A 6,696-nucleotide genomic window follows, 5' to 3' on the forward strand; every position below is an offset into this window, starting at 1 on the left:
TCAGCTTTTGTAGCCACCGGCAGCGGGGGCGGGAGTGGGAGTGGCGGTTGCCGCAGCAGTGGGAGTGGCGGCGGCGGCGGCCGCCGCGGCGGCCATGGCGATGATGGTGTCGGCCAGGTAGGACTCATAGGTCGCGAGCCTGATCTTGGGCGCTTTGGGACTAGTGTTGTTGTAGGCCTTCTTGGCGGCGGACTCGAGGGCGGGGACGAATTTGTAGCCCTGGTATGCACCGTCCGTGGTCTCCTTAATGGCCTTGTCGAAGGCGGAGTCGAAGACGGTGGACCTGTCCTTGGCCGGGGCAGCGTCGGCGGCGGTGGCTGCAGTCCTGAAGGCGGCGTCGATCTGGTCGATGGCCTTGAGCTCGCCGGCAGGGATCGGCCCCTTGACTTCCTCGCCAGCGGGCTTGATGGCGTGCACGGTGCACCTCGAGGATGCCGGCGATGATGCGGAGCGACTCGCCGAAGATAGCCACGAAGGAGTCGTACTTGGCCTCTGGGGTAGCGCCCTTGGTGTTGAGTAAGGCCCTCGTCAAAGCGAAGGAGACCCTGGTGGTGAGAGTGGCGTTGGAGTTGGACGCCTCGGAGATCCCCTCGAGAGACCAGGCGCCGAAGGTCTGCGTGAAGTTAGTCACGAATATCTTGCCCTTGTCCACTGGAGGGGCTGCCGCTGCAGCCGCCACGGCCGCCTTGAAGGCGTTGTTGGCCTTCTCAGTTAGCTTCTGCTCCTCGGTCGTCGCCTTGGGCTGTGCCCCGGCCGGGGTGTAGCCGGCTTCGGCGGCGTAAGAGACGGCTGGCCCTGCCACGAGGGCGACGGCCACCACCAGCGCCACCGTGCATTGCTGCACTGCCATTGCTGCTGCTCTTTTTCTTAGCGTTGGTCGGTTTGCACAGTACGTCGGAGGAGAGGCTGCGGTGTGGTGTGTGAGAATGAAGGAGCTTAGCTCTATCTATACATCCGTACGGTGAGAGGGCAGGACAGATTACCGCACCCAAATTAGCAATCTCCTCCTTTCCTCTCCTTTTTTCTTGCGAGTGATCTCCTCTCCTTTTTTAGCCAAACTAATTAGGTTTAATTGGATTCATGCCATGCCATCGCAGCTTCCACGACTTGGAAAAAATACTAATATGACCACGACTGCCGATGCTGTTGTTGCATGCTGTTCACACATTGTCACATTTTAATGAACTAAAGATCAATAATATTTACATGCCAAAAATATTTCAATTAAGAGACTTTGTTGCGACGGGTAAACATGAAGAGTCAAGAAAGAAAAATGCCAAGATAAAGGCCTTGTTCGGATCCCCTTCACTCCCCCACCATAGCTCCCGGACGGAGGGAGCTACAACACAAAAGCAGGGAACAGTATTAAACTAGCTCCTTGAGCGGAGCGGAGTTAAAGGACGTGAGAGCATCCAAACAGGTCGAAAGCAAGTGAAAATGAATTGCATGTAGCCATACATGACATGAAGAGTCGAAAGAAAAATACTCCTACAATAAAGTAAGTGAAAAAGAATTGCATATAGTCATACATGCATGCACCACATCATGTACGTGCACGTGATTACGCTGATGGTTTTGATTGGCGTGCAACCAAGATATTAGTACATTACAAAAAAAAATATTTGAGCTGAGCACATTACGATTTTGGTGCCCACCTACGCATGTAACAGAAGCCGGCCGTACTTCAAAAAGCAAAAAAACAAGAAGCCGTGTGGAATACTACTTCGCAGAGTTCATCCACCAGATAGTTCCAGGTCCAGTCACTTTTTGCCACGTGACGTGCTCTCTTTGCAGCCTGCGGATGGGGCCACCGGCAGCTGATTTTATGTTAAGTTGGCGCATCGGTTTTGTTTAGGAAATAAAAACTGCCAAGATGTAAAAGGCAAATTCTTAGAGTCCTAGAGTTATCTTTAGGCAAAGCATTGGACTTTTTTTTTAGCATCAGTACAGACACAAGCGCTCATATACACGCGCATACACTCACCCCTATGAACGCACACACGCACACCCTACCCTTATGAGACCGTAGGCGTCTCGTCGTCGACGGGAACGTCTCCTCCCACTGAAAGCGCATCGCCGGAAAATCCTAAAATAAATCCAGGAATAATGCGAGCACCAGGATTTGAACCCTGGTGGGTTGGGGATACCACTGTCCACCTAACCAACTCAACCACAGGTTGATTCGCGGCAAAGCATTGGACTTGTTTTGTTTAATTTTTAGCGGTGAGAGTAGAGATATGATTTTCCTTCCTCGCTTATCAAATTTCTTAGATGACTTGGCTGACATAAAGCCAAGGTGCGCCACTATTAAATCTGTGTATTTCATTTTTGAATATTTATAATGTACTCCCTCCTTCTGAAAATACTTGTTATCAAAATGGATAAAAGAAAATGTATCTAGTCTAGATACATCTTCTTTTATCCATTTTGATGACAATTATTTCCGAACGAAGGAAGTACTTATACAACCTTATACAGATTTTATACACTAGCAATGATATAACAACTCATCATCGTCATCATAATGATATAACAACACATTATCATCGTAGTGATATAAAAACTCGTCATCATCAAAATGATATAACCACTCATCATTATCATAAGGTTATAACAATGTCTCAGACCTACTCCTCTCTCTTATATAAAATAGAATAAAACAAAAAAAAATCCCTCCATCTCCATGATGGAGCACAGAGATCCACCAGTTTCCGGTTTATGGCATGCGGTCATTCACTATTTGCCTCCATCCTTCGATTTTGAGGCATCCATTTGTCTGACGTTCAGTCGAGTATGTATATTTGAAAATGGTCCATGGCCGTACGCAAACAATGTCATCTCACCTTCAACATCCATCAGCGGAGGCACAACAACACTGGAGCTTCTTTTGAAGAACATAACAGTAACATAGTTACCAATGCATTTTACCTAAGAAGAATGTATGAGAAAGATGGTCTAGTGACACAATAGTAAAAAAATGGATTTTCTATTTCTGTGCCTCTGGTTGCTTAGTTGTGCTCAGTTTTGCCCAAGGAGTCTAAATTTCCTCACTTTTTCTCTCCCCCACTCGCCCTACTCTCACAAAAGCCCAAACGGAGCCTTGCCGTCTGGTCAACGCCGTTGACCGTTACCTCCTCAGTTACTGACGTGTGGAGCCGGATAGACATGTGGACTGCGCATGACATGTGGGCCTGGCCGTTACAGCCTATGACAACTGGACGTAGGCTTGTCAATTTACTCATGCGTAGAGCCTTGGGCGTGGGCTCGACCGTATACTAGTATTTGTACGTCGGCGTTTCGCTTTCCAGTGCACCGTACCGCGCTCGTGGGTGTGCACATGTCGATGGAAACGTCCAAAAATGTCCCATCGTATAAGAGGAGGGGAACCACTACCGAACGCATCGCCCCCACCATTTCCCCCCCAAATCGCCCCCCTCACCGCAGCAAAACCCTCACCCCCACCGCACTTCGGATCACACCGACTCGCTCACCCCCATCGTACTTCCCTCCGCCCGTCCGCTTGTTTCCGGCTCCGATGGAGGACGCTCGTGGCGTTGGCGCTGCTTACGTCGGAGATGTGCTAGAAGAGAAGGTCACGGGGACCGCGCCGGATGCCGTGCAGGAAGTTGCCTGCATCCACGGTGGTGCAGGAGATGCTGCAACCGCAGTCGCTGGAGCTGCAGCTGCTGCGGCAGATTTGGTGGAGGAGGTGGCCGTCTCTGACTCGGCCATGTCAGAGCTGGAGGTGAAGGCATCGAGCGGCGCAGTGCGTGGTGCGCAGGCCGGCGACGAGCAGGTGGTCGAGGAGGTACTTCTTCTCATTTCCCATTCATAGTTAATCTTAGATTAAGAATATAGGGTTAGTTAGTTAGATTATGATTCATGCGTTAGTATAGTTGGTTAGATTAGTTGGTTTAAGGGTTTTTGTATTAGATTCGTGCTTGCTATGCCAATTGATATCACCTCAGCAACTATATAATCAAGCAGTTTGAAATATTTGGAATTGGATTCTTACAATTGATTTCATTAATTAACATGGCTAGATTTGTCACTGTCATCTTCATGTACACTCATTTTGGGCATATATTTCTTTATCGTGCGTCAGCTGATCATTAATTCAGCATTGATCTTCAGTGGATTTTGCTATAATTAAAAAGGAATGCATTAATTTATATGTACCTATCACTTTATTTTAATTGCACTTTTTCAACATATATAGTTTGGAGCTTTGCTTCATTATCCAAAATCAAAATATTTAGGTAGATTTAAAATTTTATTTTCTGTAAGTTTCCTCTAATTATAAAGTTATCCACCATATATAGTTTCATTAGCTTTGTTGTGAAATCTGTGCACATGCCTATGCAAAATGCAAATAGGTTAATATTATGGATAATATGATCACTGTGAATTTTGTTTGTATTTGAATTTTTTGTTGGTTTCCTGTAATTAATAGTAATGGATGTACTTTTATATTGTAGGAGGAGGATCCTGTGGGTGATAACCCCCAAGTATAGGGATTGTAACAGTTCGAGGGTAGAATATTCAACTCAAATTTATTGATTCGACACAAGGGGAGTCAAAGAATATTTGCAAGTATTAGCAGTTGAGTTGTCAATTAAACCACACCTGGAGGTTAAATATCTATAGCAAAGTGATCAGTAGCACAGTAATATGATGGTTTGATAACAGTAGTAATAGTAATAGTGGTAACGATAACAATAGTAACAATTTTGTAGCAGTTGGAACATCAACACTAGCAATAATAGTGACTTAGCAAGAACAATATGTGGAAAACTTGTAGGCATTGGATCGGTGATTACGTTGGATGATATTCATCATATAACAGTCATAACCTAGGCGACACAGAACTAGCTCCAGTTCATAAATATAATGTAGGCATGTATTCCGTAAATAGTCATACGTGCTTATGGAAAAGAACTTGCATGTCATCTTTTGTCCTACTCCCGTGGCAGCTGGGTCCATAAGGAAACTAAGGGATATTAAGGCCTCCTTTTAATAGAGAACCGGAACAAAGCATTAACACATAGTGAATACATGAACTCGTCAGACTATGGTTATCACCGGAAAGTATCCCAATTACTGTCACCCTGGCGTTTACGGATCATAACACGTAGTAGGTGCATATGACTTGCAAGATCAGATCTAGAACATAGATATAATGGTGAAAACATAAATGGTTCATATCTGAAATCATGACACTCGGGCCCTAGTGACAAGCATTAAGTATAGCAAAGTCATAGCAACATCAATCTCAAAACATAGTGGATACTAGGGATCAAGCTCTAACAAAGTTAACTCGATTACATGATGAATCTCATCCAACCCCTCACCGACTGAGGGAGTCTTGGATTAGGGGGTGTCCGGATAGCCGGACTATACCTTCGGCTGGACTCCTGGACTATGAAGATACAAGATTGAAGACTTCGTCCCGTGTCCGGAAGGGACTTTCCTTGGCGTGGAAGGCAAGCTTGGCGATACAGATATGTAGATCTCCTACCATTGTAACCGACTCTGTGTAACCCTAGCCCTCTCCGGTGTCTATATAAACCGGAGGGTTTTAGTCCATAGGACGAACAACAATCATACCATAGGCTAGCTTCTAGGGTTTAGCCTCCTTGATCTCGTGGTAGATCTACTCTTGTACTACCCATATCATCAATATTAATCAAGCAGGACGTAGGGTTTTACCTCCATCAAGAGGGCCCGAACCTGGGTAAAACATCGTGTCCCCTGCCTCCTGTTACCATCCGGCCTAGACGCACAGTTCGGGACCCCCTACCCGAGATCCACCGGTTTTGACACCGACATTGGTGCTTTCATTGAGAGTTCCTCTGTGTCATCACTTTTAGGCCCGATGGCTTCTCCGATCATCAACAGCGATGCAGTCTAGGGTGAGACCTTTCTCCCCGGACAGATCTTCGTATTCGGTGGCTTTGCACTGCGGGCCAATTCGCTTGGTCATCTGGAGCAGATCGAAAGCTACGCCCCTGGCCATCAGGTCAGATTTGGAAGTTTGAACTACACGACCGACATCCGCGGAGACTTGATCTTCGACGGATTCGAGCCACAGCCGAGCGCGCCGCACTGTCACGATGGGCATGATCTAGCTCTGCCGCCGAACAGTGCCCTGGAGGCCGCACCTGTATCCACTCCGACCCCTAGCTCGGAGCCGATCACACCAATCGAGGATGGGTGGTTAGACACCGCCTCGGGGGCTGCAATTGAAGAAAATATGCCCTAGAGGAAATAATAAAGTTATTATATATTTCCTTATATCATGATAAATGTTTATTATTCATGCTAGAATTGTATTAACCGGAAACATAATACATGTGTGAATACATAGACAAACAGAGTGTCACTAGTATGCCTCTACTTGACTAGCTCGTTGATCAAAGATGGTTATGTTTCCTAACCATAGACATGAGTTGTCATTTGATTAACGGGATCACATCATTAGGAGAATGATGTGATTGACTTGACCCATTTTGTTAGCTTAGCACTTGATCGTTTAGTTTGTTGCTATTGCTTTCTTCATGACTTATACATGTTCCTATGACTATGAGATTATGCAACTCCCGTTTACCGGAGGAACACTTTGTGTGCTACCAAACGTCACAACGTAACTGGGTGATTATAAAGGTGCTCTACAGGTGTCTCCGAAGGTACTTCTTG

The 6,696-nt window shown here is 46.2% G+C and overlaps 1 pseudogene; it reads right to left on the reverse strand.

Annotated features, from left to right (window-relative positions):
* Positions 1-850, reverse strand: LOC119283718 (annotated as a pseudogene).
* Positions 851-6,696: the final 5,846 nt, after the last annotated feature.

This window comes from Triticum dicoccoides, chromosome 4A (assembly GCF_002162155.2).
Source record: "Triticum dicoccoides isolate Atlit2015 ecotype Zavitan chromosome 4A, WEW_v2.0, whole genome shotgun sequence".
Taxonomy (NCBI): Eukaryota; Viridiplantae; Streptophyta; class Magnoliopsida; order Poales; family Poaceae; genus Triticum; species Triticum dicoccoides.